At 44.9% G+C, this 25,720-nt stretch overlaps 1 long non-coding RNA gene and 1 other non-coding gene across 2 annotated transcripts in view; one reads left to right on the top strand and one right to left on the bottom strand.

The window, feature by feature from the left end:
* The window catches only part of LOC149748010 (uncharacterized), a 121,592-nt gene that overhangs the window by 12,428 nt on the left and 83,444 nt on the right, over nucleotides 1-25,720 (top strand). The window lies entirely within an intron of this gene.
* TRNAW-CCA (transfer RNA tryptophan (anticodon CCA)) lies at nucleotides 36-108 on the bottom strand. Its single transcript has one exon. It is a non-coding gene; the product is annotated as a tRNA-Trp (tRNA).

Raw genomic sequence — 25,720 nt, forward strand, 5'->3', positions numbered from 1 at the left:
GCGCGCGGGCTTAGTTGCGGTATGTGGGATATTAGTTCCCCAGCCAGGGATTGAACCTGGGCCCCCTGCATTGGGAGCATGGAGTCTTAACCACTGGACCACCAGGGAAGTCCCTTACGTGTTATCTTCATACTCCGTCTGTAGGTCCACTTTCACTCATCTTCAGTAAAAGAGGGAGGGGCCCAAGGATGTTCCTGTGTAACAAAGTTGAGAGAAACAGAAATTATCACAATCTTGCCCGTCTCTGACCCTGCCACCAGAGGCTCCTCATCTGGAATTGTTGCTCAGCATCCGCGGATGGACTTCAGAGGAGTGTGTGACATCTTTCTGAGTTGAGTGGCCTCAAAGGGGCCTGTGATTCAAAAATTGTTAAGAACCACTGTTCTATTCTTTGTTGAGAGGTAGGTGCCTGAGCACAGTTTCCCAGACAGAAATGGGGTATAAGCATCCTTAGTGCCAGTTACAGGAGCCTCCAAAGACAGTTGAAGGAGATGGAAGGAGGAAGAGGAACTGGGAGAAGGGAAAGGGGTGCCCAGGGAGCTAGTAGGAGGGGTGCCCCATCTTCCCTTGTTCTTCACTTTCTTCCTAGCTGGTATCCCTTCTTTGTATACTCCACATCCTGACAACTACAGGATTCTGAGTCCTCTTCAGTTTAAATCAATTGAGTGTCTGCCGTTCATCAGGCTCTGCACCAGGTACTCTCACTACATCGTCTCATACAATTCCTTTATTGACCCTCAAGGGCACAGAATTGAGTCAGTCACCTCCCCAGTTCATGGTACATTAGCATCATTGGTTTGTGTCAGGCCCCTTTCCAATTCATTCTGTTTTTCCTTTTCATCTCTCATCTCTATTCTCATTTTCCCTCCTTACTGGAGGCACCTGCTTTAGTGTATTTAATAAATGCTCTTCCAATCCATGCTCTATATGTTTATTTAGATATACTCATCCATTCTACAAATGTACAGTGTCGACGATGTGTCAGGCAGTTGTAGGTGCTGGGAATACAGCCGTGAACAAAACCATGCAAAATTCCTGTCTTCATGGAGCTTACATTCTAGTGGAGTGAGACAAATCATGAACAAACATATAGTAACTTAAATAGTGATAAGTGCTATGGAAAAAAAGGACAGGGGGATAAAGTGGGTTGTGGGTGGTTGGGAGTGGATTGAAGTTTTTTGTGGGGTGATTAAGAAAGGACTTACTGGGCTTCCCTGGTGGTGCAGTGGTTGAGAGTCCGCCTGCCGACGGAGGGGACACGGGTTTGTGCCCCGGTCCGGGAGGATCCCACGTGCCGCGGAGCGGCTGGGCCCGTGAGCCATGGCCACTGAGCCTGCGCGTCCGGAGCCTCTGCTCCGCAACGGGAGAGGCCACAGCAGTGAGAGGCCCACGTATCGCAAAAAAAAAAAAAAAAAAAAAAAAAAAAAGAAAGGATTTACTAAAAAGGTGCTATTTCACCAAATGCTGGTAAGGTACCAACCATTTGGATACCTGGGTTAGGAGTGGTCCAGGTACAGGAGACAGCAAGTGCAAAGGCCCTGAGGTAGAGTCTTGCTTGGTATGTTAGGGGGCCAGAATGTTAGGAGGCTAGGGGCTAGAGCAAAATGAGTGAGAAGAGAGAGGAACAAGGCTGAGAGGTAGCTGGGTCAGTGGCAAGTCAGGTAGGACTTTTTAGGCCATTGGAAACACAGACTTTAGCTTATACTCTGAATATAAAGAGAAACCAGTGGAAGGTTTTGAGCAGAGGAATGACATGTTCTGTACATTTTTTAGCGGATATATGTGTATTCTTAAAAATATACAGTGTTATTTTGGCGTTTTTATTCTTAAATTTATTTATTTTTAAAATTTATTTACTTATTTATTTTTGGCTGCGTTGGGTCTTCGTTGCTGTGTGCGGGCTTTCTCTAGTTGTGGCCTCTAGTTGCAGGGAGCGGGGGCTACTCTTTGTTGCGGTGTGTGGGCTTCTCATTGCTGTGGTTTCTCTTGTTGCAGGGCGTGGGCTCTAGGCGCACGGGCTTCAGTGGTTGTGGCTCGTGGGCTCTAGAGCGCAGGCTTAGTAGTTGTGGCGCACGGGCATGTGGGATCTTCCCGGAGCAGAGCTCGAACCCTTGTCCCCTGCATTGGCAGAAGGATTCTTAACCACTGCGCCACCAGGGAAGTTCCGTTTTGGTTTTTTTAAATTTACATAAATGGCATTGTGCTATATACCGCATCCTGCTTTTTACTTTTCCCCTTTAACATTGTTCCTAAAATCTCCCCATGCCGCTGTATGTAAATCTGCTTCATTATCTCTGTTTGCTGTGTAATATTCCATTGTGTCCATACAGCACATTTTACTTATATGTTCCTCTAGTAATAGATGCTTGGGTTGCCTCCAACTTCTTCCTACCACGAGCAGTGCTGTGAATGAATGTCCACATGTGGGCCTCTTATGGACCCAGGAGAGAGTTTCCTTGGGTGTATACCTGCGGGATTGTTGGGCCACAGGGTGTGTGCTTACTTAATTCCACTAAGGTAGTGCTTCAGGATGGCAGTCCCAGTTACACTCCCACAAAACAGGGTGTGACAGTTTGTATCTTCTCATTTAATTCTCATGTGGATCCAGTAAGGATTATTATTATTCCCATTTTATGGATAAGGAATCTGAGGCTTAGAGAGATTAAGCAAGTTATCCAAGTTTATATTCAAATAGAAGAGCCAGGGCCCACATCCAGAATTTTTGACATAATGTTCTTTGCTCTTACTACTATAGTACCCAGTATTGACTCGTCTAGAAATAAGATGAGGCATCCATAGGCAAAGATACTACTATTATGATTATCATTATTATTATTGTTATTATCACTATTCATGCTACCTTCCTCTTCTGGGCTAGTTGGACAGAAGACAAAATTCTTGAGGTTCAAGGAGCCACAAGAAGGGAACTGTGGCCTTTCTCTCAATCTCTGCCCATTTTAGAAACTGGGATGTTGAATGCAAGCTGTGCACAGTAGCCATAGGGAAGGAGGGCAGGATGGCAGAGTTGCTCACCTTGAGTGTTGGTATCAGATAATTTTTGTTCAAATCCTGGCTCCGTCATTTGCCGTCTCTGTGATTTGCACAGTTTTTTTTTTAACTCGTCTAAGCCTCAGTTTCCTAACATGTGAAATGGAGGCAATGACAAGACTTGTATCTTAGGAATGTTGTGAGGAAGTAGAGGTAAAATACTTAAAACAGTGCACGTAGTAAATGTTCGTAAATGTCAGCCATTATTATTATTGTTGTTATTATTACATTTGAGCCTTGCATTTTTCAATGTGGTCTAACTCGGTAAGCCTAGGAACCCCTGAGGTGTTTAGCACCAATACGTGTGAGGGTGTCTAATTCTAGTCCTTAGAGCTTCAAGACAAATTATATGGAATAAGCCTGCTTTCATTTTCTCATGAGGGCTAGCTAAGAAGCTCAAGTGTTAGAAGATGATTCTGAGGCTAGACATTTATAAAGACTAACTGATTTTCAAAGTTTGGAGACTTTGGATCAGATTTTAATATTAAATATTAGGTAGATTATATTAAGTACATATTGTTTGCTAGGCACCGAGCTAAGTACTTTGCAAGCATTATTTCACTTAATCCTCACAATAACCCTAGGAGGTATTTACTTTTACTCCCATTTGACAGTTGTGGAAACTAAAGCACAGAGACATTTAAATAATTTGTCCAGAGTCACCCAGCTATGAGGCTGAGTTGAGATTTGAACTTAAGTGGTCTACCTGCAGAGCTTTTACTCTTAACTGTGTTGCCTTCCTGTGAAGGATGATTTTAGAATCTCTTCCTGTTTAAATTTAGGACAGTTCCTTGTCAGTTGGGATGGTTTAGAGTAGTCGTGGAAAGTAAGGGGCTAGTTTGAAAAGAATGTCCAGAGGGTGAGGATATAAAGTTTGAAAATGGAGACCCCAGGTGTCTCCATTATGCTTCCTTCTGTCTCCCAAAGTGAGAACTTCTGCCTTAGGGGGTGTCCTACCTAGACTATAGGGGTTGAGCATGATATCTTCAGAAAAGTGGAGATTCTCTAATTGGGCCTGGGTCGTTAGTTCCCTGTAACCCAGAGCAGCCTGATATTTCTAAAATGAGTATCCCCAAAGGCAAACAATTCTTTATCACCTATGTGTGGCTTATACATGCCATGAATTATCCGCGGTCAAGGTTTTATCACAGTTGGTTTTCGCTCCACACTTTTCATTTTGATTGCCTTCTACCAGGAATGTAATACCATTTATAATTTACTTGCGTCAGATTTACAAAGGTTGCTTGGCTACAAAGTATGTATCTCAAAGTCGAGTAAATAGGAATTCTGGGTTACGCGTTTTTTCAGGGCTTCTCTTCTCCGTTTGTGTATTTGCTCAACAAATATTTATTGAGTGCTTAACTCACAGTCTAGTGGAGGACACAGATCGCTAAACTGGAATTTTGATACCTTATGATACATGGCAAATGGTGCTGTGAGAGTACGAAGGAAGGGCAACTTATTCCAGCCCAAGAGTCAGGGGAGGCTTCCTGGGGCAGCAGTTTCTGAGCTGGGAATTGACAGATAAGTAGGAGTTAGCTAAACGGAGCGGGCCAAGGAAGCTTTAGAGGCAAGGAAACAGGGTGAGCCGAGACGTGGGCTGCCGGAGCGGCCACTGGAAGGGGCTGAGGCTAGAGGAGTAAGCGTGGGTCAGACTGAGAAGAAAGGAAGCACTGTGCCAAGAAGTTTGGGTTTTATCCTGAGGGCAGTGGGGAACCACTGAAGGGTTTTAAGCTGGTGTTATTGTTGTTGGTACTGGTGATGGTGGGGCAACTCAATCGAATTTATAGTTTAGAAAGGTTCCCTGAGTTAAGAATCGACTCTCTTTATCTACCTCTCTTGTTTGCGAGTTAATCATAATATTGGGACTGGTGAGTGGCAAACAAAGGAGTGTAGCTGGATTTCTAGAAGGAATGCCTGACCCAATAACCCGACGGTCCCTTCTGATGATCTATAGATGAGACTTTTCAATGTCGACTTGATCTTTCTGTCTTTAAAAACCTCTGACAACATTTCCTGAAATTCTCTCAAAACCAAACCCAGAGTAGGGAGGAGAGTGCGGGCCGCCCGACCGGGTGTTCTCTGTCCTAATTTCCGGGGCGTTGCTGGGAATTGTTCATCTGAAGCCCGGCTCCCTGTGAGGAGGGGACCATTTGAATAGCAGCAGGGGAGTAGAGAGAAAGAGGAACCACACTGCCGGGCTCCTTTCATTAAGAAAATCTATTTGGCATATTCAATGGTCTGAGCGAGTTAAAAATAACTCCTCGTGAAAAATTAATAGGGTGAGTGTTTTAATACAAGCTCACAGAGCAGGGCAGATTCTCCAGGTGGCTGGCAGCTGACATTACAGATGGCACATGGTGTTTATGGAACACAGTGTGGCCAGCGAGGGGAGTCATCTGCAGAAGTGAGCTCACCTTCTCTCCCAGAACCCTGGGGAGAGAACAGACAGAAGGAATTGTTTTTGGCTGTGAGTTACTGAGCCAGGTGACTTATTTCCTCTCTACCTACCCATCACACTCTCCTAACTGTGGACATAAAAAACGGTAGTGAATTTTGCTTGGTTGCTTTGGGTGAGGTTTATTGAATGTCAGAATTTATAAAATGTCCTTTCTGGCTCTTCTCCTTTCTCGGTAATGGACCCCTAGTTGGCTGCTGCATCCATTTCTTCCGTGTTTTCTTACCCAACAGCCAGTTCCTCTTGTTCCTGCAGGTAGTTATGAAGTCCCTGCCTCTTTCTCCCTCTTCCTCTCTTTTCCCAGTGCCCCTGTGGTCCTAGGTGAGTGAGGTGCAGGGTTGGACTGTGCATTCTTTGCCATCAGTACAGCTAAATGTGTAATGCAGAATGAGGGGAAAGGGGGCCAATGTGACATCTGACCTCGGCTAGCTGCATTTTTGGGGCTAAGGGTTTTAAGACTGAGGGGACCAATATTTATACTTTAAATCCAGATGATATTTAAAAAATGGTTCTGTAATTGCAATGAGGCCCTCTAGGCCGTGAATTAATGTGTCATAACTCACGCCCAAGCACTGCACAAACATCCCGCATGTGAATTATTGCACAATAAATTCATGCCCTGTTGTGTCTTACAGCTTAATTAGTACATGAAGCTACATGAGTTAGACGAACCCAAATGGGATTATGTCATGTGGTGCGTAAAAAAGCAGAATGTTGGGAGGAATTTGACACTTTTTCTGGGGGGAGAGCAGTGTTGATTTTTCTGTGGCGTCCTTTGGTGTCAGTTTCTGTGATATTTGGGCTGCAACAGGTGACATGTGACTTCTGAATTTTGGTTGGTTGATTGAATAATAGGTTCAGTAAATATTTATTGTGCACCACCTCTTAGGCATTATGGAAGGATAGCACATATAAGACGAAATATGACCCCTGCCCTTAAGGAGCTTATATTCTGATGCAAGAGATGAAGCATAGTTGCAACACAAAGTAGAAAGTGATAAGTGTCATAAGTTATATAAAAATAAAGCATCTTGGGAATTCAGAGTGGAGAATGATAATTTGTGGCTGGCACAGTGGAGAGGGCTGATTGGTGTGATCAGAGAAGACTCTGTAGAGGAATGGCTCCTGAGTTGGCTCTCTTAAAGGATGGATAAGATTTTGCCACACACGGGGGCAGGGGGACAATTCTAGGCAGAGAGAATAACACGAGGAAAAGCACAGGAGAGCAAAGCAGTGTTCAGAACACACTGAGCAGGCTGTGCAGCTTCAGCCTTGGCCGAGTGAAGGGGCAGCGTGCACAGACGCATTGGAGCCAGAGTTTTCCTATGAGCACAAAGCATTTTGACTTTGAACCCACTACTCATGCTGAAAATTCTGGGGTTGGTTCTTTTGCTTGGTGATGTCTGTATTCTTGGACATTAAAACACTTTCTTGTTTCTCTCTCATATTCTGCTTTGGTCCACCTGCTCAGAAAGTGCACAGCTGACAGCCAAGTGTGCTGGGTTCTAGTCTTGTTTCTGCTAACTAGCAATATGACCTTGAGCAAGCCACTCAATTCCTTCAGTGCCTTGCTAATGTGAGAGATGGGTGGTGGATTTCCTCTGGTTCTTCTGCCCTGACTCTCTTAACTAGGTCTCTCTACTACAAGCAATCTGAACCTGCATCCTGCCCACTTTTCACTATAACCCATTGTCAGAGTTTGAGGGGTACAATAAATAACACCCATTTCCCCCCTCCCGTATTTGGAACTAATTGATAATCAAGAGGTAGAGACAGACAGGTGATTAAACAGTAAGCTTTAGATCTGCATCTAGTTATTAAGATCTGCCGAATCCACTTGCTAATAACGCATCACTAAATTAGGCAGACTTAGACCTCATCACAGGTAGTGCTGAACAAACACCTGCCTCCCACCCCAGGATAGAGCCTCCTTTTATTAGATTTTCTCGTGTATGAACAGGTTGGAGTGCATGTGTTCTGTGGGCAGACTGGCTCTGGAAAAAAAAAAAAAAAAAAAGAAACCAACAAGAAGCCTAGAAGAGGCTGAGCTGGGCATGCTCAGTGCTGTCTCTTCAAATCAAAGAGGTCCCTGGGGGGTAGCGGGGAGAGAGGCTAGGAATATTACTCTGCTCAGTGGTTCTCAAACTTAGAGTGTTATCAGCATCACCTGAACGGCTTGTTAAAACACAGACGGCTAGGCCCCACCCCCAGGGTTTCAAATTTAAGAGGGTCTGGGTGGGGCCCAGAATTTGAAGTCCTAGCAATTTTCCAGGTATGCTGATGCTGCTGGTCCAGGGGTCACACTTTGAAAACCAAAGCTCCTGCTGAAGCCCCTCCACATGTAAAGATGAAGTGAGAGAAACCAAGCCTCCCTTCAAACACTTAGCTTCACTTAATAAAGCACCTCAATGAAAATACAGTAGTTATCTGTGTGTCTTTATTTTCTTAATTTTGTCCCTAGATTGTAGATCACAGGTAAGGAGTGTATCTTGTTCATTCTCCCATAGCATCCAGCTAGGTGCCCAGCGCATAATGAACATTTAATAAATACCTTTTTTTTTTTTTTTTTGTGGTATGCGGGCCTCTCACTGTTGTGGCCTCCCCCGTTGTGGAGCACAGGCTCTGGACGCGCAGGCCCAGTGGCCATGGCTCACGGGCCCAGCCGCTCCGCGGCCTGTGGGATCTTCCCGGACCGGGGCATGAACCCGTGTCCCCTGCATTGGCAGGCGGACCCTCAACCACTGCGCCACCAGGGAAGACCCTAATAAATACCTATTTAATTGAACTGAATCTTATACATTTCTTTGGTATGAAAGATTTTCTTTCCTTTCAGGCTACCCTAGCCTTTAAAACTCCTTTACAAAGATCTTCTAGGAGACTTCTTTAACAAAAAGTATTTCTCCCCATCCCTTCCTGCGTCTAGAACTGTACTCAGCTGTTTCTAATTTTGCCTTTGTTCGGCTATGCCTGAGTCCTGGTGACTCTCCTGTCTACTCCATCATAGTGGAATTTTGTTCAGGGCAGGGACTATGTTCTCCCCTTCCTTTAGACCCAACAGTGAGAATAGTGTTCATTTGAAGAGTGACAAGGTATAATCCAACCCTGGGGCAGGAGAATGCCTGAAAGACCTCCCTTGGTTCCCCTGCATCTAATCCCATGGAATTTGGGGAGGAGCAGGAAGTAGCAAAATTGCTAGAAGGCCTAACCCACTCTACTTGACTTCAGAGAATCCCTGAAGACTAGACTGGCTCCAGCGTGGGCACAATAGGCATCTTTCCTGAAGCAGTCAGAGTTTTATGCTTTGGCACAGAAGGGCCAGTGTTTTCCTATTGTATTATATGTATGTACGGGGCCTGCCCCCGGAGGGAGATATGGGAAGTGACTCTCTTACTTGTGGGATTTCTGATACTCCCAACAAGGAGTAGGTGACACCAGGGAAACTTGCTCAAGGCAGGGTTACCCAAATACTTGCCAACTCCTTTAGATGCTTTTTTGAGAGACAGGTGTAAAAACGTTGTGAGAGCACCTAAGATTCTCTGGGGAGAAAGACTGGGACTAAACTAGGAGGAATTAATAACTAGATGGGGATTGAGACATCATTACTGTGGAAGTGGAAGGTATGAGTAGAAACTGAGAAAGAGATGTTGGTCAAGAGATGCTTCCTGGAGGAGGGTGCCTGTAGAGCAATGTGGGAAATAAAAGAGGGATAGGTGAGTTGGAAAAGAAACGAGACAGCAATTCTAGGCTACATGGACCGTAAGAGTGACGAAAGCATGAGGCTCTGGTGAGGGATGTTTTGTCGCCTTCGAAGTGGGATTTATGAGCCAGGCTTGTATTGTGTATTGTGCCATGGAGGGAGATTCCTGAATCGGAAATGTATGAGATATGATTCTCATTGCCGTCTGGAGGATAGATAGACAGATGGAGATGGATGGATGGACTCTTCCTGGGAAACTCTTGTAGAAACTGCTACAGTCATCTGGATCCTTGCTCTTCAAAGTATGGTCTGTGGACCAGCAGCGTGGGTGTCAGCTGGGAGCTTGTTAGAAATGTAGAACCTTAGGCCCCAACCCAGATCTACTGTGTTTTAACCAGCTCCCAAGTGATTTGTATGCTCTTTCAAGTTTGAGAAGCACAGGCCTTAGATGATCAATGATAGGTGTCTGGCCTTAGGTGAACGCTATAGAAGGGTCTGAGAACTTTGGAATTGGGGGCTCAAGACGAGTGGCCTGGGCTGGGGAAAATGAATTTGGGGAAGAGGGGGGAGCGTGGGCCCTGGCTCACCTCCTTGTCTCCAGGCTTCCCACACCAGTCACTATGCCAGGGTTTGGCACTTTGCCTACTTTGGGAAAATGTCTTCCGTGCCCACGCTGGAGTCTACCTGGTCCTCAGGGGCTCCCCTAAGGCGAGCATTGCGTGGGCTGGGACTGCCGCCAATTTTGTTTCCCCTATTTCATATGGATGGACTGAAAGAGACTGGGGAGGTCATATTAGTCATGCCCCTGCCTCAGGGCTGTGCTGTCCCTTAATCAAATGAGTGACAATCTGATTATACTAACCAAGGAGGCTAGGCGGGTTGGAGGGATTGAAATAGAAGTTCTTAACTATCTGTCATGGAAATGAAAATATTTTCATCTTTTGAAGACTTTAAGGAGAGACTAGATGACTGGATAAGGGGCTACACCCTGGCAAGGGCCAAATCAATGCTTTTTAAAGGCTCTTTTCGTGATTTTTGATGGGTCAATGACAAAATATTCGAGGCATGTAATTCAAGAGACCTGGGGTGATAGGCAATGGAAAAAAGTTACCAAGTAGGCGTTTGACAACTTAAGCTTTGGAAGAGTTGTGTATTTCATCCCCAATAAGAATGAGTGACAAGGAGAGGTCAATGTCGAAGGAAAACAGATTGAGATGGGAAATAAGGAAGTATCTTCTGACGTTAGAAGGGTGATTGAGGGAGACGGGAGGAAGGGGCTCTTTGGCCGTGCACATGGCTGTATCAGTTTGGTTTGGGATGCCTGAGAAGAATTCTGCCTGGAAAGAAGGAAATGCACAAAATGAACTCTCATACTCGTTTTCTTTTCTTTTTGGCTGCACTGTGCGGCTTGCGGGATCTTAGTTCCCTGACCAGGGACTAAACCCAGGCCCCGGCAGTGAAAGCATGGAGTCCTAACCACTGGACTGCCAGGGAATTCCCTCTCATACTCATTTCTATCCCAACTCCTTAAATGAAAAACTGGGGTGGGTGTGTGGTGTATGTAAGGTGATGAGGCATGGGGACGATGAACGATTGAAGAAAAAACCAATCTCATTAGAACGTTGAAATCATTGCTGAAAATTTCAAAACGGGGCTCGGATTAAGGAGAATTAAGTTGCATTTTTGCGCTCAAATAAGAGTTTTAGGTTATGGAAACCTAATGTCCTTTCACTCTCCATGTATTTATCTTGTCTCGTCAACAAGATTTTTAAAATTCCTAAGGGAAAAGAACATCTCTTTTGTTTATTACTTCTTTGTAGCGCCAATGCCTAAAACATGACAATGATAATAATAGCTACCATTTGTGGAGTACTGTGCCCTATAATTCGTTCTAAGCACTTTACATAATCATCGAATTTAATATAACCGTTATGAGGTGAGTACTGTTATTCTCATTTTACGGAAGTTGAAACTAAGGCTCAGAGAGGTTAAGTGGTTTGCACAATGCAAGTCGTGAAGCTAGGATTTGTATCAAGTTTGTGCAAAGCTCGTGCTGCTAACCCCTGGGCTGTGCTCTGCACAGAGCAGCGGCTCAGTAAGGGAGGGGTGATCACTGAAACCTGATGGCACATTGAGAGATAGTTGAAAGACAGTGAATAATCCCAAATAGTGAATAGTAAAAACAATTTCTATTTGTTTTTTGGAATGTCATCAGAGACACTTAGTGACACAGGCGTGTTTATACTCAGACATTCCCTCATTCATCTTCACTGTGCTCCACCCTGTAGTCAGGACCTTGGGAAGGGGGAGAGGCTGGGTGTATTATATTCATAAAGCAACTCATTGAAAGTCATGTGTGTGTGTATACTACATGGACATACGTGTTTGCACTTGACTGGAAATAGGCACCAAGGAGTGGGGTACGCTTATCTCGGTAGGTCTATAAACATGAGTATATTTGTTAGACTTACAGAGTATGGGTGTGGGGTGCGTGTGTGTGTGTTTGTGTGTGTGTGTACATAAATCCTGAAGGAGTTAAACCAGCTATAGGGAACTGGCTGCCTTCCACCCCTGGCCCTGGTTGATGTGTTTGTACCAAACCCTGATATTTATTTTTCATCACCTCTCAAGGGAACCTCAATGAGTTTTCTTTCTGGGAAGTTTATGGCTGAGATGCTGGGCTGCTCTGGGGCCCCTATAAATCTGCTATAATCAGAGGAGGTTTGCAGAGAAAGAGAAACAGCAGCTGCAAGGCAATACCCTCCTGTCTTTTACTTTCTAGCCTGATACACAGTCACCCTTGTATGCACACCACCCACATAATCACCTCCACTCTCCTAGAACCCCCTTGATGGAAGGTGCTAAGAGAAGCCATTTTATTTACTTCTTTGCTTCCAACTGGGACTCTAGCCATTCCAGAAAGAAGGATTAAAAATTATACTAATTAGGAAATCTAGAGTTGAGATTGTAAGAAACTGGTCATTTGTGAAACTGATTTCATAAAAAAAACCAGAATGAACTTTCACAGAAGCAGGGGTGGTGGCTCTGTTTGCGTGTCTCTGTTATTAGAAAACTTTAAGAAGAGGTTGTCTGAGATGCTCCTGGAAGCAGGAGGCGGGACGACCTGAACATTATTAGGAGGAAAACACAGCTCAACCATGATGATTGTGTAGGAGCTTAGTAGTCAGAGATTGGGAGGAGGGAATTCCAAGGTAAAGACATAGCTACTCCTATGTTCCTAAAGATAGGAACTCCTCTCCTCCAACTTCCAATGCTGTACTTGGGAGATTTTTTTAAGAGGGATTTTTATGACAAACTTCATTTTGACATTTAACAGCATCTCTTGTCCAGGGAAGGAAGAAATACAGATATTTATTGACATACGGTGTCAGAAGATCGAGGAAAATTGACTCTGGAGATGGAAGGAGGAGGGGTTTCTCTCCTTCCCCAGGTATGCAAATTATCTAACTTAATTTGTGTAGCCTATGTTTTTCTGTGCTTTGTGCTCTTCTTAGTGATGAGATTAAGAAATCATTTCATTGTTAATAAAGAACTCGGTGTGGGGAGAGGGGAGATGAGAGACATTTAGATGGAAACATAACTGGTACCCTGTCCTATTTGAACCTTGTATCCCCCGAATAAGACCAGATACAAGAGATTTGGGGATAAATGGAACCTGAGCTGGGACCTGGGTCCCGGTTCCTGTCTTCCCTATTTAAAGCCTCAAGCTTCTGCAGTTTTATCTTGAATTTCACTGGTCCTTGCATTTCACTCTCTAATGATGAACAGAAGTTCAATGTCAGATGATGCCCAAAGTCAAGAAATCCTTCCTAGTAACAATGTCTTTAGCTTGGAATTCCCTCCTCCCAATCTCTGACTACTAGACTCCTACACAATCATCATGGGAGAGCTCAAATATTACCTCCTGCCTGAGCCTTCCTGGATAACCTCAGCCAGAAGCAATTTATTTCCTTTGAATTCCTACACTCCTTTGAGTATCAGCCTTATCATACACTGTCTTACGGTACAGTGTCTTCAGCTGTGTTTATTGTGTATCTTCCTTTCCTCAACTGTAAGCTTCTGGATTGGACAGCCTGTGCCCTGTATATTTTTATATTCTCTCCGTAGTGCTTTAGAATTGTTAAATAACATTAATGAGTGGCATAGAGTTGCAGGAAAAGAGGTCATCAGCAGAGATGTAGAAGTAGGGGTATTATGGATATTGATTAAGGATATTATTGTTGATAAAAGTCTGGCTACGATACTTTCAGGTATAGATCATATTATTAAGGAATTTTTATCATATGGTAGATTTATTCCCATCTAATTTACTTATTCATCATTCTCTTTCTCTCATTCGAATATAGAACTTTTCCTAGTGGAAAATAGACAATAAGCAAGAAAACAAATCTTCTAACAATTATAGATTGTGGTAAATACCTGAAGGAAATAAACAGGGTCTTGTGATAAAAAATAGCAGGGAGTCTTTAGATAGGGAAGTTAGGAAAGACATTTCTGGTCACTGTCATATATTTACCCTACTATGATGATGAGTTAATTCAGTTTACAACCTGAATAACAATAATAATAAAATCAATAACAGAATGAGAATAACAGCCTTCCTACCAGGGGGCGTTTTTGTTAGCCCAACCTCAAGTTTGGTTCCTTCCTTGGTCCAAACTCTTAACCTCCCAACCTCCCCTCTGCCTTGGGAAGAGGGGAAGTCAGGGCCCTCCCCTTGCCTCAGGACGGACCCCGCCCCCTCTTTCTAGCCTAAGAGTTGACAAGCAAACTAGGTGTTAAGAGCTTTGATCTTGCTAGAGACTTGGAGACAGATCAAGGTAGAGGCCTCTGAAGTAATGCCCCAGGATGTGAGAAGCTGGGGAAGAGATGGAGACAAAGGTAGACAAAGAGAAGAGAGAGGCAAATTGCTGTCACAGAGACTCTCTTTTACCTCCCACCTCGGTCTCAGTGGGTTCTGGGGTCTATACTTCAGGGGGAGTTGGTCAAGGCCTTCAGGCTTTTGGGGAGAGGAAAGATGTCCCCCGAGTGACTCTAGATCCCCTCTTGGTCATTCCTGGATCCCAGCTCCAAGGCTGAAGACAATCAAAGACTGTGAGGAGTATGCAGTCTGCCAATCTCCCAGCAGCTTCTGGTAGTTCGTTCATTACCAGGGTCCTCCTCTGACCACTTTCTTTCCTCCCTCCTCCTGGCACAAGTTGGTAGCGTTAGTTTCTGATTCTCATAGAGGATTGGCCACATTAAGAAAGGCTTGGGAGAGGATAAGAATCTGATACCGGTACCCAGAGATTTTACATCCACTAATCCTTTCCTGACCCCTGCTTCCTTTTGGGATGACACATTTCAGTTGCTCGCTCAAGACTAATGGTTCCCCTTCTCACAAAGGGCATGACTTCCCTGGTCATGTTGAAGGACACCTCAGACCACTGAGAGGGTCTTATCTAGATTAACGTTAAGTTTCTCTAATTGAAGTTGTAGCCCTTGCCTCTCTGCAGCCTTCTCCCACCCCATGGGGACTAGCTTAACTGCAAATGGCATCCTGCACAAGGATGGATCCTGTATTCCTGCATAGTTCAAGATGAACACTACCCCTCTGCTCCATAATCCAGAAATGTACCCAGAGGACTCAGATTGCTTTGTTTTGAAGAGATACTTGTTGGAGGAGGAAGAACCACATTTCCCTTTAGCTGCTCAGGGCGTGCATAAGACAGACTTCTGACCATCAGAGATAGACAGTAGAGTAGTGGTACCTACATAGCCCTTGAAGTCAAACAGCTAAGTTCTTGTCCAAGCTGGGCCACTTGCTATGTCTGGAGCAGGAGGCATGTAGGATAGTCGTATATCTTCTTCCATCTGCACTGGGGCTGGAACCTGAGATGAGCTGAGGTTGGTTTTACATCTGATAAGGGACTTCATGCTATGGGTGCAGAGTAAATGAGGTGGAACAGAAATAACACTGCTTGGAAGAGGAAAAGGAAGAGTGAGGCAAGAACATAATGTGGGGGCAGGGGAAATGGTTAAGCCAACTTCTGCACGCAGGGAGCCCAGATTTACACTGGGGACACAGTTAATAATTTCTGAGATGTACCAATATTCTAGTTCTTAGCTTGAGGTTCTTTCTGGAGTCTGTCCTTCAGTGGGCAGCAGCATTATTGGTTCCTTTCTTAGGCAGACAGGATGGGGCATGTAGCTTAGGGCAAGCCAGGGCCGATTCTGGTGCCAGGGCTGACATTAATGCAAGTGAATATAGGCAGATTTTCCCAAGGAGCTTTGTTCGAGAGATGGTAGGGGGAGGAGCAGAGGATGGGAGATAGAGGAAGAGAGAGGGTCCACTGATCCTCTCCGGGTTCGTTGGATTAGGGGATGAGAGAAAAGGGGGAACTTTAGTCAAGGTCATGGCCTCCATTAACTGCTTTACTTTCATATGTTATACTTTTTCAACGGCAGTCCTATCTCCTGATCTACAGTCCAATCTCCTATGACCCTTTTAGTTCAGGGGAATATCTTGAAGTCCCAAGTCCCTTTCAGAAAAGGCTCTGCAACACCAAAGCAGCGTGTGTATTGGGAATTCCTACCTTAGACTAGACCTCATTTCCTTTTCTGACAGAAATGCTGTCTGCCTATCTCCCTATTCCTCTCTTCCTCTTTTTCCCTCTTCAACAGGTCTGTTTCTTTCTATAACCACTTAGTGGAGTTGGGGAGAATGTTCTGCACATGCTGTTTGCTCTACTCATGGATCGACCATCTTTTGCTTCTTCCCCGCGACGTCTCCCCTCTCTACCCCGTCCTCTTAACTCCTCTTCACCCACCGCCTGGTCGGTTCTTCTTGCCTTCTTCACCTATGACTCCAACTTTGAGGAGATGGGAAGATAAGTTTTAGAGACAGCATCTGTGAGGGAGAGGGCTTTGGGCACAGCAAGAGGCATGGTGGTCAGACATCAGGAAGAACCTGATAGGCACCGACATGTGTGGCAGTTGTCTCTTGACCCATCCTCCCTAAAGGATGGGGCTGAGGTGCAGGTGACAGAGATTTAAATAAAATGTGGTTAGATTAAGGGGTCAGGGCAAAGGGAACTCCTTGGTCCTATAAAACAATATTCCTTTACCCATTCTTCCCTCTCCATTTCTTTTTTCTTTTTTTTTTTTTTTTTTTTTGTTGCGGAGCACAGACTCCGAACACACAGGCTCAGCGGCCATGGCTCACGGGCCCAGCCGCTCCGCGGCACATGGGGTCTTCCCGGACCGGGGCATGAATCCGTGTCCCCTGCATCGGCAGGCAGACTCTCAACCACTGCGCCACCAGGGAAGCCCCTCTCCATTTCTTAATTCAGGCTTTGGTTTGTGGGCTCATAATGTTTTGTGGGCTTATAAGAAGTCAGCATGGACCATGGTTATGGTCTGGACCCCAGCTCTAACCCAGCTTCAGTGAAGGTTTCCTTCTTTAGTCCATGTTGTTCATTAGAACAATAGCCTCAGCTTTCTGGCTTCACTTCATTGATAATTAGCTCACGTTTGGAAGTTGGGTGGCCATAAAAACATGTTTTTGTTTTTGTTTTTTTTTTTGCCTGCATCGGGTCTTCGTTGCTTCGTGTGGGCTTTCTCTAGTTGTGGTGAGCGGGGGCTACTCTTCATTGCGGTGCGTGGGCTTTTCATTGCGGTGGTTTCTCTTGCTGTGGAGCATGGGCTCTAGGGGCACAGGCTTCAGTATATATGCGGCGCATGGGCTCAGTAGTTGTGGCTCATGGGTTCTAGAGCACAGGCTCAGTAGTTGTGGCACATGGGCTTCGTTGCTCTGTGGCATGTGGGATCTTCCCGGACCAGGGCTCGAACCTGTGTCCCCTGCATTGGCAGGCAGATTCTTAACCACTGAGCCACAGGGAAGTCCCAAAACATGGGGGTTTTGGATGAGCATTTCCTTGTTTTGGTTTCTCCATTCGCCCAGTCCTGAGTAGACCAGGGATAATAGTGATGGTAACAGCAGCAACTGTTTATTGAGCACCATGATAACATGGTACCTACTTCAGTTCTACGAGGATTCTGTGGAATAGGTGATATTATTCTCATTTTACAGACGAGAAACTGAAGCTTAGAGAGGTGGTGTTCCTTGCTCAAAGAATTATGTCTGTCTGACTCTAAAGCCTTGCTTTTACCTACCGCTGTGCTATATTGCATGACTACTTTTTGGAGACCTTTAGATAAAAAGGTGCTGCTGTTTGGTCTGAAGTAGCATCAGGGAAATCTAAGATGTATTGACTCTCAAGAGTGGAAAACTCTGGTAGATTCTGAAGGAGACTGTGGAATATTTTTTTCTTAGTAGTGACAGGAGGATGGCTGAGAGACACTTAGGACCAAAGATGGGGTCCCTTTTGGCTGTACTGAGAACAATATCTGGCATGTAATAGGAACTATGGGTCTAGTGAGGAGAATGCACTTAGTCAGTTTAGGAATGGGGATGCTGGGAGAGCTCAGGGTAATACCTCACCTCCTATAAACTAGCCTTGGAGAGATAGTGGCTCTGGCGTTATCTGGGGTTATTGGCAGAAGAATGTTTATCTGCTTTCTGGGTTACTTATTGGCAGAGTTTGAATTCTCGACTGGCTTTCCTTAGTGACACTCTCCCTGCCCCACCCCCTTCAGTTTTTTTTTTTTTTCTGCTATATACTCCCCCTACTACCCCTGGAGGGATGTGAACTTCTAATATTTATTTGAGTCAAATGGAATTGATATGGTAAATTTGCTATAAAATATTATGCAGTAATTTCTGGAATCTCTGCATTAATGAGGGGGCAGACATGGATAATCCTAATTAGTGGATAATCCAAACTTTAAACAATCAAAATGTCATTTTAGTCTGGAATTGATCCTGATGTAAGAACAGGATATATCTTCTGTTCTTGGGATTCACAAAATTTTAGATCAAATAATGGAGCTTCCCCGAGGGGGTCGAAATCCTCTTAGGGTGATGGACACAGTCTGGCTCTCCGTCTGGCCTGCATGTCCACCCTCTGAATTCAGACAACTACAAATAACCTGCCTATGCAGACAGGATCTTTCCTTTTGTTAATTAAATGAAAACACATTAGTAATTTGTTTTAAACTGTGCCATCTGAAGGAGAGACGGGTGCCCATGATGACCAGCCCAGGTCTAAGAATGTGAAATTTTCAGTCAGTGGAGTCTGCACCCCTTCACCTGAAGAGCTAAGGAGATAGCTCTGCAGCTGCTGAAGGTGACAGAATCAAGCTGCTTTATAGACCTGAGTGAACTTAAGGGAGGGGAAGATGTGGAAGGAGGGTAGATTGCAATAAGCAGGCAGCTTGGGATGCTCCTTGGTACTGGCTCCTTGGCAACGGTTACTTAGCAACGCTCATCCACGTCTCTTGGCTGCCTTCTCCCTCCTCTCCACACCTCCCGCCCCACCACCTCGGTTCCCGCCACCCTCTCTTAGCTGCTGCAAGGAGCTAGAGAGCTTGGAGTGAATGACAATTTGGAGAAACAGCCACGGCCTGAAGATCTAAGAGGCTCTAAAGAAGATGGATAAGAAAATCGATGCATAATAAAAACTGCAGGCAAAGCCACCTTGGCGGAGGGCGGGTGGCTCTCTCCTTGTTAGTCCCTCTGGGCTCAAAGCTTCCATCTTAGCCCAGTGTCCTCTGCTTCCTTCTTTCCATCTACCTTTTACGGGTTTAGGGAAGGTTGTTTGCCTTTGGGGTGGAAAAAGGGAGCAAGGAACCCAGAGGAGAAGAAATCAGAATATGTGTGGGGTGTATGTAGGGGTGCTGAGTAAGGGAGAGAGAGGGATAATGTAGGGACTATAAGAGAGACGCTTTGAATGGAAATGAGTTTAAATTGCACCATAAAGTAATGCCCTTAGTCAAAATGAAAACCTTAAAAGTGGAAGTAGGAAGGCCCCATGTGAAATGTGTGAAGTTAACCTCTCTGCAGTCTATTAAAGAAAAATGAATAAGCAATCTTTCTGGAAGGGCTGGGTTGGAATATGGCTTGATAAATTAGATAATATATGTATAAGTACCTACTACTGACACATAGTAGGGATATAACAAGTACCACTTTCATTTCTTTCTTAGAAGCTAGGGTTGGTGGGAAAGACATTTTAGAGGTCCATGTTGGTCAGAGAATTTGTGGAACAATTCTGTGACTATTAATGGTTTTTTCTCTTACTATCTTTCCATCCACACTGTGGTCAGGAAGTCCTCTCTGATATCAAATGTCATCCCATTCCGTTGAAACTAAAACATTTGATCAGTTAATCAACCCTTTATTTCTTGGTGTTTACTGAGCCCCAGCTATGTTCCAGGCACTGTGAAATAGATACCAGGAGCATTATGTCTAACTGTGACACAGGGTTTAAGTTATGCACAGAGTGGAATAGAAATTCAGCAGGAAGTGGGGGTCTCAGATGAGAACCAATATATGAGAGTGCTTTGAAAGTTGTAAAATAAGCCACAGTTGTAAGGGCTATTGTTGAGGAGATTTATTTCAGGATGTGAAGTTCTCCACTCCAGTAGGGAGTGGAAGGGGTCCTGGGTAGGGGGGGTGGAGGTGGAACTCATTCAAAGCGGCCAGTCCTGTTGGGAACAGTTCTCTGCTCCAAGGAGCTATGCTGGCCTGGGATTACAGGGCTAACTGGTGGGGGACTGAGATTGGAGAGAACACTTCTCCCACCTGGCTCGGGCTTATCTGCTATGATCCCCTTCTACTTGTTTGCCTTCTACTTTCTCTCAAACAGGGGATATGCTCTTTAGCAAGCCATCTCTTTCCTACCTTTCAAAGCATTCCAAAAGTTCCTTCATTTCAAGGATGCCTTCCTGGATTAGAGGACACCTGGTGACTTTGGTCTCACTTTGACTGAACTTGGACCCACCCCACCTCAGCCTCATCCTATATCCCTCCCCCACTCCATTTTTCAAACCCTGTCCTCCCCTCTCATTTCAAACACATCTTGTTCTCTCGTCTCAGTTAGACTTATTTCTGACTTCTATGGGATATTCTTATTCAATATTTCAGCCTCTAGTCTTCTGATTTTTCTTTTTGATTTTCGGGTTCATTTGTCCTCTATTTATTATACAATTATGACTATTTTTTGAGATCTTAATGTGTAGGAAGCCCATCTGTGTAATTTCTTTCTTTGTAACCCTGCCCAGAAGTCTGTGCAGATAGATGGTGAGGAAAAGCTTAATGATCGTACTCTTATGACTTGCTGCCTCTTACATCAATTCTACATCTCACCATCACTGCCTATGTCCTCCCTCCCCAGGTTGCCCATTCCATTTTTTATACCCTTGTAACTTGAACTCTTTTTATGCTTGGTTCTGAACAAAAAACTCTCAAAAACATTATTGAGGGGGAGGAGAAGCATCACCTACACAAGTTAGACTCTGACAGACACATACACAAGAAATGGTAAACTGGGTACCAGATACTAAGAGTTCATAGTGTAAAAGGGGGCTTGGACTTGGAAATCCGGCTTACCTAGGGAAGGCTTCCTGGAGGAGGAGAATACTGAGCAAGGCTTGGAAGAAAGGCAGGGATAGACCTAGGTAAGAAAGAGAAAAGGACATGCCAGACAGAGATCAGTGTACGGGTTTGGAGGCAGAGAGACTAGAAAGAGGTTTTCTTTGCTTAAAGCAGTGAGTGAGCACTGTGGAACTGCAGCATGAAGCTTAAGCTGAGGAATAATCATTTGAAATTTGGGATAATTGTGAGCCACCACTGGTCTCTGAGAAGGGGAGCAGTCAGGATGATGGTGAAGGTAAAGGTTGTTGAGTTGGGAAGGGCTAGATGGAAACCAGAGGCTTAGGAAGCTTCTGTTCTGACCAGAGACCTGGTCAGTGATCTGGCTGGGGTGTGGGGAGAAGAGGGAGGTGGAGGGGAGGGGGTGAAGATACAGGGAGCACATTGTTTCCCTAGAGCTTGCATCACAGACTTCTTCCCTTGAACAAAACCCTCTGTTTCCAGCTCCTGCTGACTCATCCCTCCCTTTCCCCCATCTCCCCGTTAGAGGAGCTCTCACAGCCCTGGTGGAGACCTGCTGCTGCTACTAGTGGTGACAGTGACAGGAGAGGATGACTCCACTGGGCCAGGACTTTTGTGTTTCTTTATTTGTCTATTTTTAGACCCTCACCTGAATCTAAAGAAAACTTGAAAGAACATTTTAATCACTTTCCCTCCTTCCAGGATGGATGACCCTTGACTTATTTCAGTTGAACAGGGAGGTGCTAGACTTTCCTGAGCCTTGTTGGTCACTTCATTGCTCAGGCCACTGTCCCAAGCTTTTTCACAATATCTGGGAGATGCTGGGAAAGGTGGTAGTTGAGGTTGATGAGAATGGGCTTCTTGAAGGGATGTTGAGGCCCTGAGACATAATACCCTCGAAGGCTTGAGCATCTTCAGAAAGGGTTATAAGATGATGTTGGGTCTAGGAAATGAGGGTATAGAGAAAATAAATTCTCCAGGCTTGGAGTTTGGGGACTAATTTCCTAGATTGGGGAATCCTGGGGGAAAGTTGAGTTGGAAGCTCCCTAGAGAAGGGAGGTTGGGATATGACAAATGTGATAACGAAAAGTAGATTAAGTGCTGAGGATTTCAAGAATAAAGATGGCTAGAAAGCCAACAGTGATTGAGTAGGTTAGTGTTTCCCTCTTGGTTGTGTTCCTGTGACCTGTACAAGCTGAAGCTGGAAGGCCCCCAAAGGAGGTTCTTCTATCCAACCTACCTTCTTACCAGAACCAAACTGAGATGAAGGAAATGAATATTTATTGAGCATTTATTAGGTGCTAGGCACTGGTGTACTCTTTCCATATGTTTTCTCATGAAGCCAAATCCTCATAAACCCCTGCACCCTGTGCTCAGAATTTAAGGTCTCAGCTAATAACTGGTAGATCCGGGAGGCAAACTCACTTCTTCCGACTTCAGAACCATTGCTTTTTTCAATGACACTACACTGTATTTCCATCCTGGAAATTCACTTCTTCCGTTGGCCAGTATGGTGTCTCCAATCATATTACTGGCACAATTGTGTGTGTAAGGAACAGTGCTAAATGTTTTTGGGGTGATAAAAAGAAAGTCAGAGTCCCCACCCTCCAGATGCTTGAAGTCATTTGGGAAAATATTAGTATAATTAAGTGTAGCAATGGGAAACTGTAAGTGAAGGCAGTAAGACATGCCCAGCAAGTGATACAGACAATTAAGTGCTATTGGAATTCTGAGAAAGAAGGGATAATTGTGATGGGATGGCTAGGGAAAGCTTCATGGAAGTGGTAGGATTTTAAGGAAAAATTTAAGATTAGACAGGAGAACATTCTACATGGTTGGAATGCACAAAGTCATGGAAGCAAGAATCAAAAGATATATTTTAGGGATACCCAACAGAGCTTCCTCTGAACTTCTTAAGGTCAAGGATGATATATATTCACATTTGCTTTCTCAACATGCCAAAGATGTAGAAGGTAAATGTTAAATGCATATTTGTTGAATAAATGAATGAATGACCCATTTATCCAGCACTGAGAGTTCATATGAGAACCTTGAAAGAGATATGACTAGAACTGTACGCTCTAATGGAGGGGATGAAATGACATGCAAAAACTGTTTAAATGAGATTGTGCTTGAGGCAGTGGGAAGATAACTTGGAAAAAAGACAGAGGCAGAGATGCTAGTTAAGATGCTGGTGTAGAAGTTTAGATGAGAGATGCTAAAAGACTAAGCTAGGACAAAGGCATGGGAATAGACACGAAAGGATGGAGATACCAACATTGTGAAAGCATGATAAAGAGAACCTGGTCACTGATGGACTTTGATGGTGGGGATTGTAGGTAAGATGGGAGAAGAGGGAAAAAGAAAAAAGGGGACTCAAAGATGAAGCTGGAGGTTCTCAGCTTTGGTGATTGATAGAATAGTGGCACCTGTCTAAATAAAAAGAGCAAGTTAGAAGAGACTGGTTTTGGAGAGAATATGAATTACATTTTAGATTAAGTTGCTAGTAGAACCCTCGCTAAGTAAATTCATCATACATTGGAAGTAGAAGACTGGAGAGAATGTGGTCAGGTAAGGAAGGATAGATTGAGAACTCACCTACATAGACATAATAATTGAAGCTGTGAAAATGGATGAGATAATTGAGAGAGAAAGTACCTAGAGGGAAAACTAGAAAGTTGTAGGTTTCTTTGGGAAGGAGAGAGTACATTATAGGGCCACCTTTAATGTCTTCTGGTGCTGTTACCAGCTTTTTACTTGTCTTGTTCTTGAGAGCTGAGGTTAAATAACTCTGGAAACATAAGAGACCCTATGCTCAGCCCTCTGTAAGTCTCTTCTCCATTGAAGTCTGAATCTTGACCAGTACAGTAATAGGCTGGGCTTTCATGGAAAATTTTTAGCTCATCTGGCTGAAACAGATGGAGCCTATCCTACATAGGTATGTCTGTCTTCTCAGTTTTCAGCTCCTTAGGGAAGAAGTAAATACTCGGGCAGTTCCGTTCGGGCTAGCTTTAAGTGCTCATGCTTTGATGCAAACCTGTTTTGCACCTATTTATGAAAGACTAAGAGCCTCAGTCTGGGAAGTGGGTGGGTAGGGCGGACAGTGATTTGCTCTTGAGCCCCAGACGCTGAGTTTTCATGACTCCCCCCACCCCCGCCTTCTTACTTTTCATCTAGGGATCTCAAAGCTCTAAACGAGCCTTGATCCTCCCTGACCCCCTGAGTCATCGTCTGCTTCCATTTTCCCAGATGGGGGGGGGCAATGGGATACCATGTTTGGAGATGGGTGCTTGGGGTAGGTGGGGAGGTAGTGGCAGCCGTAGGGATCCAGGCACCCCTTCCCCATCATGGGGTGGGGCGAGGGGCAGGTGCCAAGGTGGCTCTACGTAGTTCGGTTTCAGCTCGTCCTTTTGAGGCTGTTTTATGACTGAAGAGACTCAGCTAAAGAGTCTGAGCTGGAGAAACTGAAGAACAAACAAAGCCATAAAAGACGCCGATAAAATTCCTCCCAGCTCAGAATAGTCTTTGGAGCCTGTCTCAAGAATCTCAGAGTAATCTGAAAAAGGCTAATTAAGTCTCACAGCCCCCAGTGGGGACATGACTGGACCAGGGCAGGACCAAGTTAGGAGAAAGGAGCATCGAGAGAGATTTCCCTTCTCTCCTCTTTTCTCAAGGGGCCCAGGGGTTCAGAGATCCAATTTGGATGAATTAAGACTGAGCAGGGAAAGGGGAATGGATCATGGGAAATACCGATATTTTGTAAGGCCCATTTTTATTAAGGAGTGCTTGAGATTCTGGGGGTAGGACAAGTGATGAGGACCCTGAATTGGAGAACATTAAGAATGGAGGGTAACTGGGTGGGGATGAGAGGCTCTGGGACTGTGAAAATAGTTGGTGTGCATGGGGTGGCACGAAGAATGGGGGTGAAGGTGCCTGTGAACTGGGGCTTATGAAGCTACAGGTTCTGTATTTGGGGACCAATAGAAGAGGGATTCTGGATAGGGGCAACTGTGTGAGAATGGGGGGCTCAGAGTGTTGGTGAGATTGGATAGTGGGGGTTAGGAGAAACATCTGTGTGAGAGAAGAGGTATGATGGTTTGGGAGGGCATCTCAGCTGAGGTGAATGGTTAGAAAGCCAAGGGTCAGTCTTCCCCTCACCACCCCAAACGAGCTATTTTTCTGTTCTTTTTTCCAGGTGAATTAGTGTATTGGCCACAAAGAGAAATCTTGCGAGCTGACATGACTTAGAGGTGGAAGGGAAAGAGTTGATGGGGGAGCGTGTGAGAGGGGGAACCGTGGAGACTGCCGGTTTCCATGGTGATGGCCTAAATATTCATTTCTATTCTGATTCCTGCATCAGGTCAGGACATGCTGTAAGGGAGAACTGCTACCTTTTCATCTCCTCAAAAGAATCAAGATCTGGGATGGGGAGGTGGGTGAGAGTAGGGGTCTTTGATGGGGGAGAGTCTAGTTCCAAAATTAATAGAAGTATCTACTCTGATAGTTCTAAGTACATTCAGGAATTCTGTGGATGGAAAGATGCAGCAGAAGCCAGAATCCCTTCTTACCAGTGGGGTGGTCTGGGGTTTTGGGGAATCCTTCGAGTGGTGCCATCCTTATCTGAGTATAGAGAGATGGGCCTCTTCTCTGAAACCAGAGACTAATTTGGGTACCCACAGTCCAATGGTCCTTCCTGAAAACTTCCTCGCAGCAATAGGAACCTATTTCTCACACACTGTGTCTCTCCAGCTCTTCAAGGAGCCTCAATGTAGTCTGTCTGCTGTTGAGCACAGGACATTAAATCAGGGGAGAAGAAGTTGATGATGGGGAGTGGGTACATAAGGCCAGTGAAGAAGCTATTGCTTCTGGGGCTTCCCTGGTGGCACAGTGGTTAAGAATACGCCTGCCAGTGCAGGGGACACGGGTTCGAGCCCTGGTCCGGGAAGATCCCACATGCCGCGGAGCAACTAAGCCCGCGTGCCACAGCTACTGAAGCCCGCGC

The sequence above is a fragment of the Delphinapterus leucas genome, chromosome 11 (assembly GCF_059928025.1).
Source record: "Delphinapterus leucas isolate spDelLeu-1000000601 "Yukka" chromosome 11, BTC_Dleu_Yukka2, whole genome shotgun sequence".
Taxonomy (NCBI): domain Eukaryota; kingdom Metazoa; phylum Chordata; class Mammalia; order Artiodactyla; family Monodontidae; genus Delphinapterus; species Delphinapterus leucas.